Below are 15567 nucleotides of genomic sequence, written 5' to 3' on the forward strand. Positions count from 1 at the left end.
TGTGCCATGTATCATATGTAATTATTTACTTCACACAAAGAATAGTTGGAATTTAGAATTCTCTACCTCAAAAAGCTGTTGAGGCTGGGAGTCAATTAGAAATTTAAAAATTAGGATATGGAGGCTTACAGAACTGGAACCAATGTGGGTAGATGGATAAATGATACAAATCATCCTTGGCTTAAATAAATGGTAGAACAGGATGAGGGACTGAATGACCTGCTCCTGTTTCAATGTTCCCATCATGGCTCATCTGGGGAATAGCCATATGGGATGAGGTACTGGCGGGGTAGAAGGAGCTTCTGGTGCCAGTGAAACCATACTCCAGTTCCACAGAGTTTGAGTGGTCTACAAAAAGTTTAAGGATCCATCAAAACATGGCTGATGCGCGATTAAATCACTTGGGAGGCTAGATCGTACCCGGGAAATAAAGGCTTTTATTAGTAACAAGAATGGAGCATACTATATAACAATACAATCCCAGACTAAAGGGTCACCAGGCAGTGCAGTGACCTTTATACTCCTACAGGTAGGCGGAGCCAACCGGAGTGTACCACAGAACAATACCAACAGGTAGAACAGCCCAACCCTAACCCCAACAGTGACAACAGTAACGTATGTACAAGTACCCATAGTGCTAACCATCTATGGTTCAGTACCCATAGTGGTAACCATCTATGGTTCACCACAATGGCTTACACTAACTAAAGCTTACACTGCTTGATAGCAGTGATCCAACACAGAGTAGTATTGTCACCTTGGGAATTGCAGTATAAAGATCTCAGTCAGCATAGTTTTAGACTTTGGTTTCTTCACCTTAAGTGTCCTCATCTTTTCCTTGCCCTGTACTACACCGATAGAAAACCATAATCTTCTTTAATTTGGGGCCTATATAATTGGATCTGGTGAACTAGGAGAAGCAGATAAGCCATAACTCAGATTCATCCACTTGTATTATGTGCCTGGATGTCACATTTGATGGTTTTTGCCTCTACTGTAAATACCTGCAACGGAACATTGGGATTTGCAGTCATGGAGTTCTGAACATTTCTTTCATGCTACTGTTATATCGCCACATCATGAATGCTGCTTTCTATGACCAGCAGGTCCTGGAGTGGCTCTTGAACCCAGAATTACCTGGCTCTTGTCAAGTATCTCACTATAGGATTTATTCTCCTGCCTGATTACTCGATTACGGTTTGCTTTTATATGGAGTCTTCTTCATGGGAACAAGTTCCCTTTATTTGCCTGAAACTTGCCTATTGTTTGAGTGTAGATCTGGTAAATAGAGCAGAAAGAGTTTCAGAATTGTTATTCAGCATCAGTGACAAGTTTCACATTAAGTAAAAAAAACCAAAAATAATGTTCAATTGTATAACTGATTTTTATGCAGAAAATGTGCTTGTATTACATTACCGGGGGCCTGTGGAATTTATGGAACACAGGAAGGAACTTGAGAAGCAAAAAGATTGAGAATCACTGCCCTAGAATAAATGAGCTTATTTAAAAAGAGAAAATGAAGTACAGCAGAGGGAGACAAGGCTCATGCATAGCACAATCATCAGCATAGACTATTAAGGCTGAATTACCTGTTTCAGTGCTGTAATTTCTCTAATTTTGGATGGGACAAAGAAACTAAAATGGAAATATAGCTCTACTAGATGGCATATTTATTTTTCACCAGTGTCATGTCTGCAGGCAGCAGTGGCTTGGCTTTTAATCAGAAGTCTCTGATGTATTGTTAGCAGCGTGTGATCTGCCTGCTGTTGCCTAGTTCCAACCGGAAGTTTCTATGGTAATGTGCAACCTCAGTGAAATGAGAACTGAGGAACACACATACAGAGCAATAGGGAAATGGGGTTCCCGTGTAAATGCCACATTCAGGGTTATTCTGTTTCAGATTGTTCATGGCCTTTTTTTTCATTTTGACAATTGGACATTTGAGTTATAGGCATTTAGTGAAGCTTCAGCATTACTTTGAAGGAACAACATAGCTGAAAGTGATATTACTATAAGCAGCCAGCTTGGCCATTAAAATAAATTTTAAAAACGGTCATCCAAAGAGAGATAATGAGATCTGTTCTTTTTTGAAGGTATTAGGTGTGGCACATCATCAGTAGTTCTGTTCCATCCAAGTCAAAAGATCGTGGATTCAAGACCCACTTCAAAGACTTGATCACAAATTGCAATCTGATCTTTCCTGGAAATACTGAGGGAGAGTTGCTGCTTTTTCGATGAGATGTTAAAAGAAAGACCTTCTCAGGTAGTTGTAAAAGATCCTGTGGCACTAGTCAGAAAAGAGCAGCTGAGTTCTCCCCAGGATCCTGGCCAATATTTATCCCTCAACCAACATCATTATAACAGAAGATCAAGACATTACCACATTACTATCTGGGGGAGCTTGTTGCACACATATTGGCTTCTGTGTTTCCTACATTATATATAGGACATTTTTTCTGCATGTCTCTTGTGAAGGCACTGTCTTTTGTTTGGACATAGTTCCATGGGCACTGGCAGCTCCAGTACCTTGTCCAAGAGGCCCATTAATCATGTATCAGCACAGACAGGATTATTCAACTGTTGTAGACAATATAGTCTAGGTCCAATATTGTATTCTGCCAGCACCCCATATGTCCTTCTTCCCCACAGGAGAATGCTGTTGAATGGGGAGGTGGTTAGATTCTCTTTTATGGAGTGTCATTGCCTGACACTTATGTGATGCAAATGTTACTTGCCATTTATCAGCCTAAGCCTGAATGTGTTTAAGCTCTTGCTGCATGCAGGCACAAACTCCTTAATTATCTGAAAAGTCACAAATGGTACTGATTATTCTGCAGTCATACAGTGAATATCTCCACTTCTAACCTTATGTTGGAAGAAGGGCTATTGATGAAGCAGCTAAAGATGGTTGGATCTGAGGAATTCCAGCAGTGAAGCCCTGTGACTGAATTGATTGGCCTCCAACAACCACAACCATCTTCCTTTGTGCTAGGTATGTCTCCAACCAATGGAAAGTTTTCTTCTTAATTCCCATTGACCTCAATTTTGGTAAGGCTCCTTGATATCACACTCAGTCAATGGCAGACACTCATCTCACCTCTGAAATTCAACTCTTTTTTTCCACATTTGAACTAATGTTCTGAAGTGGAACCCAAACCGAGCAATGAGCAGATCATTGCTAAGTAAATGCCAACTTGATTGCGCTGTCAACAACACCTTCCATTGCTTTGCTGATGATTAGAGTAGACTGATGAGGTGGTAATTGGCCAGATTTGATTTGTTATTTTCCTCTTAGCGCAAGGGATGCTGAAACCAATTCAAGGTCCAGTCTGTCTGAGCAATGGGCAAGGATATTCAATATCCATTGGAACTTGCAAGTGACGTTGGTTGACTGCTCAACCTTCACTCCTTTGATTTTCTGGACTATGGGGAAAGAGTGCAGGGAGTGGAATGGATCAGTTAGCTCTTATAAAGACTTAACACAGGCATGACAGACTAAGCAACCCTGTCCAATGCTGTAAGACTTGTGAGTCTTGCTTCATGGGTGTCCATTATTCTCTAAATATTTTGGTAAAACTCACCTCACTGACCTTCTCCAAGTTTCTGCTGTGGTGCATACTTAGATGGATCCATAGGGAACCAACATACTTGATTCAAACAAGCCAATTGGCAGATAGCACACCCAGAGCAAGTCAGTACGAGCAGGGCATTGTCCAGTTCCCTCTGGGTATCCTATACTTCCATCAGATAGTTGTATCTCAATCCAAAGTCACCAAGTTCTTCACTGAATACCGGGTATGAAGCAGGATTCCAATTGTTTAAGAGTTGATCACTGGGAAAACAACCAACTAAAAACTCAAAGTGCTGTAGTTAAGGACATCTAGGCAACTGTCCACTGAATTAATCTGCACTTTAAGCCTTATAATTACCCTTGTTATTGGGTACTTAAGGAAAAGTTGTTCACAAAATATGAACTTGACATTTACAGGCTTTTAATTCTAATTGGGCTGCTCTAATTATATAGTTAAAATCATGACACAGGATTAAATTCCACTTGGGTATCACAGCATGTTTCTGGAAAGTTGTAAGCAGCTAAATTGCAACTTTGTTTTGGTCATAAGCTTTGGTTGGACATTATATAGTCTCAGATTCAAATGCAGGAGTACAAAAAGAAAAAAACATTTGCAACTTTCACCAGCTCAGTACAGCCCAAAGGCATCACAGTCAATTAAGTGCTTTAAGTGTAGACTATTATAATGTAGGAAGTGTGGTAGCCAATTTACACACAAACAGCAATGTGACAATGACCTGAAACTATTTTAGTGTTCTTATGAGGAATAAATATTGATCAGAACACCAGGGAGAACTGCTCTTCTTCAAAATAGTGTCATGGATCTTTTATGTCCAGCTGAGAAAAGACAGTTTAACATCGGTTCTAACAAACAGCACCTGATAGTCCACTCTCCTTCAGTATCTAAACTCAATACCTGTTCAAGTCATGAATGTGGGACTGGAACCTTTGGATCTCTTCAGTGTCCAGAAGTACATCTCACTGCCTCCCCAACTCATTTTATATTACTCCTTTAAGTAGTATAATAGAAAATGTGGCAGCTATTTAAATGGCAGCAAGATAACACTAACGGCACAGTGAGATTTGCTGAACAGAAGGAGGCCATTTGGCCCATCGTGATGCATTCTTAGTTAAACTGTTTCTGATGGTAGTTAATTTAAAATTTGGTTTATCTCACTGGGCAACCTTCCAAATCTTCATCTAATAAAGCCTTGGACCTTTAACGTAAACATGAACTACTGAAACAGGCATATCTGGCTTTAGTTTCCTGTCCCACGTGATGTGCAGCATCGAGGATTTGTGGGCAGGTAGTTCAAATCAGTGCAAGTCTTTGAATAATACACTATCAGATAATAATCAGATATGGTTGGTATGGTCCATTTCTAGCCCACGAGCATGGGAACAAGAGTAAGCCATTGAGCCCACCAAGCCTTCTCTGCCATTCAGCTAGATCCTGGTGGTCATCTATCTCAACTTTCCTACATGATCCCCAGATGCTTTAATATCCAGAAATCAATCTGTCTTGAATATACTCAATGATTGAGCCTCCACAGTCCTCTGAGGTAGAGAATTGTGAAGATTCATCATCCTCTAACTAAAGAAATTCCTCCTCATCTCAGTACTAAATGGACTACCTTTCATCCTGAGACAGAGCCAAGGAAAACAACCTTCCTGCATCTACCCTGTCGAGCTTGTGTAAGAATTTTGTATGCTTCAGTCAGATTATTTCTAATTCTTCTGAACTTTAGAGGATAAAGACTCAATCTCCTCAAACCCTCCTCATTGGACAATCCCACCATGCCATGGATCAGTCCGTTAAACCTTAGTTGCATTTCCTCTAAGGCAAGTATATCCCTCCTTAGGTAAGGACACCAAAACTGCACACAATACTCCAGGTGTGGTCTCAGCAAGGCCACTGTTGAAATATGTATGAAATACTCTATACAGACACTTTGACCAGTTTATTCCTCAAAAAACATGTTTACCCAGGTATTCTTACTTTATAAAACAAACAAAGGACTGTGGTTCAAACTTAGTTTTATTAAAACACTTGCAAGTTAAAGAAACAACTCTTTCACAATAAATTAAGTAATTTTTCCCCAAACTAGGCTGATTGCCTGAAAATCACATCTACTACCCACTCTGGTGAACTTCACCGGGTTGTTGGATTCAATTCCATGAGCTTGCGTCAACAGATGAACTCAGGGTCTTCTTGGTGCAAAGGTGGATCTCGCACATCCTCTTCCATTGTTGCAGGTTGCAGCAAGCTGGTTAAGTCTTCATTGGGATTATGTCCAGATGTCTGTTTTTATCTGCCTCTCTAAGCCCTTCTGGAATGTTGTCTGGCTTTCAGCCAATGGGGTCACAGAGCTGAGGCCAGGTCATCCTAGATGTTCTTGGTGTACACATCCCCTTTCAGGATGTGGTTAATGTCTGGGGAATACACAAACACAATGTATTTTCCGATTGTTCTGGCTGAGTGCCTCTTGATGGGTTTCAGGTCATAACGACTCTCCCATTGTTAAAGTTGACAGATCTGGGCTGATCCATGTTGGCTTTTCACCTGTGGTAACCTTGTCTGCAGTCCATCAGGCCTTGCTTGTAGAAGCTGTTTAGCTGTACATTAATTTAAAGTGTTCAGTTTTATGTTGTGCCTAGTTGCTTGTGGTCATTGGCCATTTGGCCGCAATACAATTCCAATAAGTCTTTACTCCTGTTCTCAAATGCTCTTGCAAGAAAGGATGACTAACCATTTGCCTTCCTAATTGTTTGCTGCACCTGCATATTAGATTTCAGTGACTATGAATAAGGAGACCTATGATCCCTTTGGATGTCAGCACTTGCCAATCACTCTCAATTTAAGAAATATTCTGCATTTGTTTATCCCAGCAAAGTGGAAACTTCACATTTTTCCAACTTATATTCCATCTGCCACATTCTTTAACTTCTTCTATGAAAGGCTAGGAATTCCTAGCCCCACCACAGCAGATCTCTCTGTGGCAGATGCAGCGAGCCAGCCAAAAGTCCAGTGACTTCAGCGTGACCATAAGGTTCCACCCAAAATATGTGTTTTGTTTCTTTGTCTCTGCCTGTAGTAGGCCCACATTTGTCTTTGCTAATCTTTTCCTTTTTGCACACCAAGAAAAACTTTTACAGTCCATTTTTATATTTTGCATTAGAATACTTCCACATTCTATTTTTTCTTTCTTTCTTTATCAGTTTCTTGGTCCTCCATTGCTGAATTCTAATTCACTCTCAATCCTCAAACTTACTACATTTTTGGCATCTTCATAAATCTCTTCTTTTGATCTAATCCAATCTTTAACTTCTTTGTTAGCAATGGTTGAATCACCTTTTCTGCCTCAAAGGAATGCAAATTTCTTGTAAACCATGTATTAATTCTTTAAGTTCTAACCATTTCCTGTCTTCCATCATACCTTTGAATAAGGTTTCCCAATCTACCACAGTCAATTTGCTCCTCAGACCTTTGTAGTTTCCTTTGTTTAGATTTAAGACCCTAGTTTCAGATTGAACTACATTACATTATGGCTTTTCTTCCCTAGAGGCTCCTTTACAGTGAGATTATTAATTAGCCTTTTCTCATTGCACAATACTAGACCTAAAATAGCCTGTTCCCTGCTCAATGTACTATTCTGGAAAACTATCTCATGTACATTCCAGGAATTTGTCCTCTATATCATCAGTGCTAATTAGATTTACCCAGTCTATATATCATTGGGTTCTACTTTCTCCCAGTCCTCCTTTCTCCGGCTCTTTTAGGTTCTGCTGCCTGTCTCTGGGTCTTCTCCCCTGCTCTTTTAGGTATTGTTGCCAATCTCCTGGTCCTCTTCCTCTCCTGCAGATGTGAAACAGTTTTGTATATTGAAACTCTATGTAATGAGACTGAAACTCCAAAGATGTGGCTTAGGTTGATTGGCTATGCTATACTAGAATTATATGTAGTGGGAGTGAACAGGAAGGAGATTGAACCATCTCAATTTTGTCCAGTCTTGCTACTTGTGGAGAAGTTGCAGATGAAACTGAACACTGTGCAACCATCTGTGAATGTCCCCACTTCTGACCTTGTGCTGAAGGGAAGATAATTGATGAAGCAATTGGAAGATGATGTGCCTAGGACACTACCCTGAAGAACTCCTGCAGCAATGTCCTGGGATTGAGATGGTTGACCTCGAACAATTACAACCATTAGACAAAGCTCTTTGAGCTAAAGGGATCAGGATATTGAATTTGATGATCAGCCATGTTTATGATGAATGGTGAAGCAGGCTTGAAGGGCAGAACAGCCTACTCCTGCTTCTGTTTTCGATGTATGCTTCTGTGTAACCATCTTCCTTTATCCTAGATTTGACTCCAACCAGTCAAAATTATAACCCCCTCAATCCATATTGACCTCAGTTCTTCAGCTTTACAAGAATTCCTTAATGTCACATTTGATAAAACACTGCATTGATGTTGAGGTCATTTTCACTTCACTTTTGGAAATCAACCATTTTGTTCACATTTGGACCAAAGCTACAATTGGGTCTGGAGCCAAAAGGACCTAATGGAATCTGAACTGAGAATCAATGAGAATGTTATTGGTGAGTAAGTGCAGCTCGACAGCACTGTCAACAACCCCATCCATTGCTTTGCTGATGATTCTGAGTCAATTGGTTTTGGTCCATTGGAATTGTATACAATAGGAATGTGTGGAGTTTGTATGTTCTCTCCATGTCTGTGTGGGTTTCCTCTGGGTGCTCCAGTTTCCTCTCAAACTCCAAAGATGCGTCTTAGGTTGATCGGCTCTGCTAAATTGCCCCTTAGTGTCAGGGAATTGGCAGGTTAAATATGTGGGGTTATGGAAATAGGACCTGGGGTGAGATTGTTGTTGGTGTAGGTTTGAGGGACTGAATGGCCTCCTTCTGCACTGTTGGGATTCTATGAATGAATGAATGGGCAGGGATTTAATCAATTTGAACTGTATACTGAGTGAATTGCAAGGGAATTAATCCTTTTGTATTGTACATAATAGATGTATTTGGGAAGACATTTGATCCAATTGAATTGTACACACACAGTGCCTTCCAGATCCTAACCACTTGCTGCATTAAAAAAACTTTTCCTCGTGTTGTCATTGCCTCTTTTGCTAATTATCTTAAATCTATGCCCTCTAGTTCATGGTACTTCCACTAATAGAAACAGCTTCTCTCTATCTACCCTTTCCAAGCCCCTCATGATTTTGAATACCTCTATCAAATCCCTTCTCAACTTTTTCTTCTCCAAGGAGAACGTTCTTATCTTCACCAATCTATGTAACTCAAGTCTCTCATCTTTGGAACATTCTCACAAATCATTTCTGCATCCTCTCCAGTGGGGTGTCCACAACTGGATACAATACTCCAGTTCAAGCTGAAACAGTGTTTAACACAGGTTGAATGTAACTTTTATGTCCATACTGATAAAACCCAGGATGCTGTATGCTTTATTGAACATGCTCTCCACCTGCCTTCCCACCTTCAATGAATTAAACATGAAGTAAGAAGTCTCACAACACCAGGCTAAAGTCCAACAGGTTTATTTGGTATATTTGCTTTCGGAGCACTGGTTTATTTGCTTTCAGAGCACTGCTCCTCCTTCAGGTGAGTTTTATGCATATATATGCCCAGGTCAGTCTGCTTCTGCATCCCCTTTAGAATTGTACCCCCTTTTTATATTGTGTCTCCACATTCTTCCCACAAAAATGAATCACTTCACAGTTCTCCGCATTAAATTTCATCTACCACTTGTCCACCCTTTCCACCAACCTATGTCCTTTTGAAGTTCTACATTATTCTCCTCATAGTTCACAATACCTCCACGGTTATCTGTGACAACAAACTGTACACCAAGGTGTAAGTTATTAATAAATATCAGGAAGTGCTGGGGTCCTAACAACTTCTGGGAAACTCCACTATAAATGTATCCCCAGTCTGAAAAACAACCATTACCATGACTCTCTATTTCCTGTTGCTCAGCCAGTTTCATATCCATGTTGCTAATTGTCCCTTTTATTCCATGAGCTTTAACTTTGCTCACAAGTCCATTGTGTGACAGTTTATCAAACATCTTTTAAAACTCCCTGCACATTAACACTATCACCCTCATCAACCCTCAACTCAAAAAACACAAAGTAGTTAAACATGATTTCTCCTTAACAAATTCATGCTGGCTTTCCTTAATTAACTTTACAGGTCCAGGCAGCGGGCGATCGAGGGGGTTGTCCAACCCAACTGTCTGCCCCTCTACCTCAGCTATATTCATGGCTGGGTGTCCGTGGAGAGGAAGCATGCGGTGTCCTAGGGCACAGTTTATGCCTTCCATGCCCACTGGACACCACAGGGACTAGAGTGTATTATTGACCCCTTTAATCACATTTTAATTTGATGTCTTAAATTTCCTTTCCACTTTGTTATTTTTGTTTCAGGCAGTTCCCTTCCTTTTAGGGAACTGCCCTTTTTGAGTTGCCCCCAAGTTAAGTTGATTTTGTTTATTTGGTTGAACACAAAACGATGTTCCTTAATTACCTTGCATTTGCCCAAGTGGCTATTAATTCTGTCCCAAATCAAAGTTTCTAGAAGTTTTCTCCACCACTGAGGTTACACTGACTGGGCTGTAGTTGCTGGGCTTATCTTTATACCCTTTTTGAACAAAGAGCGATTAGGAGGGGATTGATCCATTTTGAATTATATACTGAACAGGAAATTTTTTTGTCTATTCTAATTGTGTAAAAGAACAATTTTAGAAGGACAGTTTTATCCTTTGACATTTTGTTTTCAACTGGAATATTTTATGGACATCAACTGGATCTGCCGCCTTCCAATAAATTAATTCATTACTCAGTAAAGAGAATTTTTTTTGGAAAATGTGACAGGACACCCTTTTTACTCAGAATAAATCCCCCCTTTCTCTCCCCTTAAGGACATCCATTGGCATTTTAAACAAATGCAGCTATAGTGGATTAATGGTGAATTAATCTAACGGGGCTTGCACTTCTAATTAGATCATCTATAATTCATTAAGAAAGAAGGCGCATTAGGATGGAGAGCTGGTCACCAGCTTTTGGAGCAGGTCCGACTTGAGCTCCTCCTCTCTATTATCACATTCCCAGCACAGTCATACATCAGAGCGGAGAGTAGGGCAGCCTGCTCACAGGACGCAAGGCACAAGCTGAACTGCATCTCAGAGAGAGCGAGAGAGTCTACCTGACAAGAGGAAGTACCACTTCACACAAGGACCTCCCTCCCCTGCCCAAGCTGCGAGGTATCTGGGACTTAGCCATGTGAAAAGACAGCACTGGGTGGACCTGAGTGATTAGTCCCCATCCATTCAGGTGCTACTGGTCTTTAATTGTTTTTTTTCTCTCTCCCTGTGAGTTGGAACAACATGGCTGCTGAGATTGCGCAGAAAGAATGAAGAGTTAATAAAAATTCTGCATTTCTCTCTCTCTGGATTTCTGAAGGATCTGGATTGTGTTTTTTTGGATTCTACCACCAACTCCCCTCCCCCCTGTCTTTTTCCCCTCTCTCTGTCACACACACATTCCCTATGGAACAGATAAAGAAGACCTAGGAAGCAGAAAATGACTGCAGGTAAATCTTGCAAGCTATGAGCAGTGCCCGCAACAAACAACAAAAAAAGCACCTACCGGGGTGGTGGGGGGAAGGATTGATGTGAATTAATGCGTCTGGGGAAGGGGTGGTGGTGGGGTGGTGGGGGAGAATCGGAACCGATCCTAATCTGGATCGGCGTCTCAGAGACCATTTCTTGAGTGCCCAGTGGTAGCTGTTTTTTTTCCCTTCTCTCTAACGCATGCTTTCCATATTCGATTTCTTCTTGCAACAGGGAAACTGAAGGGAATCAGCAGTTCGTTTCAACCCCCGATATTGTTAATCTCAGAATCCAATGTAATTTAAGAATTGGAAAGGAGGATTGTGTGAAGGGAAAAATATTGTTTAAAAACTGCAGAGAGGGACAACATCCGATGTAAGTCTATTTAGCTTGTGATTTTTTTTTTCTGCAATGCTTCTCTCCCTGGCGTGTCTTTAAACGGCAGAGGCCCCTTTGCTGACTGCTGTTGGTTGATGCAGTCTCTACTGCTGTGTTTACGGACAAGCTCTTATAGGGTGGCCTGTCTGCCAGCATCTAGAGGGCTGGCAATGCAAATTGCAGCCCACAGATGTTTATTTCCCCCCCTGGTTTAAGTGCAAGGCTGTCTGTCTTGGGAGACATTGGCAGAGATATGGAGGGGAAGAGGAATTTAATGTAAACAATCATTTATAGATATGAGTCTGTGTGTGCATGTATATATTAATATTATATATTGCTTTTTGGAACAGTGCACCAGGTTGAAGAAATGCAGAGTCGTTTATTAGCCTGACAGACCGAAATATGAGGGAAACATGTTACATAGGGCTTGCCAATGCACAACCCAGGAGCTTATCCATGCCACGCTCACTGGTGGGGTTTGGAAGAATAAGGGCCCCAACTTCTTTTCCTTAAAAATTAGCAGGTGATGAAGTGCAACCAGTGCATTGGGGAGAAATGTCAAGGATGGCTGTTGACTCTTAATGGATTGCCTCAGGCAGAGACCTTCAAGGTAGCAAAGCTTAAAAACTCCCAGAGAGTGCATGAAAGGTAGTGATAGCACTCTTACCTAGGAGTCAGCAGGTTTCTTATTCAAGTACCACTCCAATGCCAGTACGGAGGGAACGCTACTCTGTTGGTGGTGCTGCTTTTCAGATGAGATGATAACCTAAGGCCCTATCTACCCTCTTAGATAGATGTGAAAGATTCCACAGCTACTCATTCAAAGAATTTTCCGCAGTCTCCTGGCCAAAACTTGTACTTCAAACATCATCAGTTAAAAAAAAACCCAAATAGTCTAATTATTACAGATTGAGTTTGTGGGAGTTAGATGTGTGCAAATTGGTTGCCATGTTTCCCACACCACACCAATGACTGTTCTTCAAAAAGGTTGGTTGTAAGGTGCTTTGGGACATCCTGAGGTCATGGCAGACACATGTTTTTTTTAACCTTTAGCCAGACTCGAGGTGTAAGAATTTTATATGAATGCCTGTGAACATTGGAACAGAATTCAAAGTTCATGTCACCATTCTGACAGCCATACCTGCCTCCCCCCATTCAAAATCAGAATGAAAGGTTTTTTGGCTTTCAAAGTCCTCATGGTAAGGGAATCCTCCAATACAAAACTCACATCTGCTTTTATTCAGTCTTGAAGGGGGTGGAAGGCACTGACTATCTACACTTAATAGCTATTATAGAATATAAAAAATAGGAGTAGGGCATATAGACCCGCAAGCCTTCACTACCATTCAATAAGACTATACTTCTATATTAACTCAATTTTCCTGCTTTATCCTCGGGTCTCTTGATTTCCTTGGTGTCCAAAAAATCTATTGCTCTCGGTCCTGAATATACTTTTCATTTGAGCATCCTCAGCCCTCTGAACTAGAGAATTCCAAAGTTTCACAGACCTTGTTGTCATTATTCAAATACTTGACCTAGATAGAGTGTGCACAGTAAGGTCTCACAACACCGGGTTAAAGTCCAACAGGTTTATTTGGAATCATGAGCTTTCGGAGCGCTGCTCCTTCATCAGTTGAGACAGCGCTCCGAAAGCTTGTGATTCCAAATAAACCAGTTGGACTTTAACCTGGTGTTGTGAGATTTCTTACTGTGCCCACCCCAGTCCAATGCTGGCATCTCCACATCATAGAGTCAGCAGGCTAACTGAGGATGGAAGAAATTTTAGCCAAACCTGACCTGGGGGTCACAGAACCTCAGCTAATCTCTGCCCCCACTCTTCCCCAGCCAACCCATCTAAGCTCAGGGTCACTGTGAAAAATTGCAGTATCCCTTTTATTGATTAAGACCAGCAAACTCAACACTGACTGTGGATAAAACCAAAGATGTTCCTGATCTGTATGCCTCAGCACCACAATTTAATGATCAAGAGGTTCAAATGGGTCCATTTATTCCTGCCTTATGCACAACCAGGGTGGGATTTTCTGGCCCACCCTGTCAACGGGATCATCTGGTCCCACCACAGGCGATCCCTCGCGGTGGTTTCCCCAGTGGTGAGATAGTGTGAGCCATGCAAAACACCGTAGACATCAGATAAAAGCAAATTGCTGCAGATGCTGGAAAATCTCAGCAGGTCTGGCAGCAGATGTTTTTCCAGCATTTTGTCTTTTGGACACCATAGATATCGGTGGGGGAACCAGAAAAAGGGGGGAAGGGGGAATCCCACCTTGAATCTCATTTCTCTTGAAAGAAGGCTGAAGGATGACTTAATAGGTTTTGAGAAAGTAGATAGAAATTTCCACTTGAAGGAAAGCAAAACTAAATGCCATCAAAATGAGATTGTCACCAAGAAATCAAATAAGAAATTCAGAAGAAACTTCTTTATCCAGAGAGTGGTGAAAATGTGGAACTTGTTACCACAAGGAATAATATAAATCATAAAATGCTTACAGCACAGAAGGAGGCCATTTTGCCCATTGGGTTCATGCCAGCTCCCTGTAAGAACAACTTGGTCTACTCTCTCTTCGTCTCTCGATAGAACTGTGAATGTTCTTCTCCTCAATAATTATTTAACTCCTTTTTGAAAACAACAATTGACTCTTAAGACAGTGCATTCCAAATCCTAACCACTCAGTGTGTAAAAAAAAAAGTTATCCTCATTGCTTCTTTTGCCAATCACCTTAAATTGGTGTCTTCTGGTTCTTAACGTTTCTGTTAATGGGAAGTTTCTCCCTAAATACTCTGCCTAGATCCATTGTGATTCTGAACACCTCTGTCAAATCTCCTCATAACATTCTCTTAGAAACATAACTAGGAGCAGGAATAGGCCATTCAGCCCTTCAAGCCTGCTCTGCCATTCAGTATGTTCATGGCTGATCCTCTCTCATTGCCAAATGCTTACTTTATTCCCATACCCCTTGATGCCATTGAAATCTAAAAAAAATCTATCTCTTTCTTGACTACATTGTGCCTTGGCCCCCACAGCCTTCTGTGGTAGAGAATTCCACAGGTTCACTACCCTTTGAATGAAGAAGTGTTTCCTCAGCTCAGTCTTAAATGGTTTACCCATATCCTGATACTGTTCCCCTGGTTCTAGATTTCCCAACCAGGGAAAATATCCTCCCTGCATCTAGTCTGTCCAGCCCTATTCTCTAAGCTTCACCAATCTATCCCCATTATTGAAGTCTGTCATCCCAAGAATCATTATGCACCCTTTCCTCTGCCTTTCGAGCCTTCCTCAAGCTTGGTGCTCAGAATTGGATACAATCTTACAGTTGAGGCTGATTCAGTATTTTATAATAGTTTACATTGCTCTGATACTCTTTATAAAGTCCAGGATCATATGTACCCTATTAATCACTTTCTCAACCTGCACTGCCACCTTTAACAATTTGTGTACATACACCCCCAGATCCTCCTGTACTTGCACCCCTTTTAGAATTGTATCCTTTATTTTATGTTATCTTTCCTCATCCTTCCTACCAAAATCTATTACTTTATTCTTCTCTGCATTGTTTCATCTGCCATATGTCCACACACACCACTAGCTGGTCTGTGTTCCCTTGAAGTCTATCTCTCATTCTCACAGTTCACAGTACTTGTTTTCTCATTTGCAAATTTTGAAATTGTGCCCTGAACGCCCAAGTCCAAGTTATTAATATTGACCAAGAAAAGCAGTGATCCTAATACTGAACCCTGGCAAACCCCACTCTTTGCCACCTCCAGTCCTGAAAATAATGTTCACCACTGCTCTCTATTTTATGTCACTCAGCCAATTTTGTGTTCATGTTCCCTCTGTCCCTTTTATTCCATGGACTTCAACTTTGCTGACAAACCTATTACATGATACCTTATCAAACACATTTTGGAAGTCCATGCACACTGCACAGATGGCATTGCCCTCATCACTCCTT

Source organism: Mustelus asterias, chromosome 23 (genome assembly GCF_964213995.1).
Source record: "Mustelus asterias chromosome 23, sMusAst1.hap1.1, whole genome shotgun sequence".
NCBI lineage: Eukaryota > Metazoa > Chordata > Chondrichthyes > Carcharhiniformes > Triakidae > Mustelus > Mustelus asterias.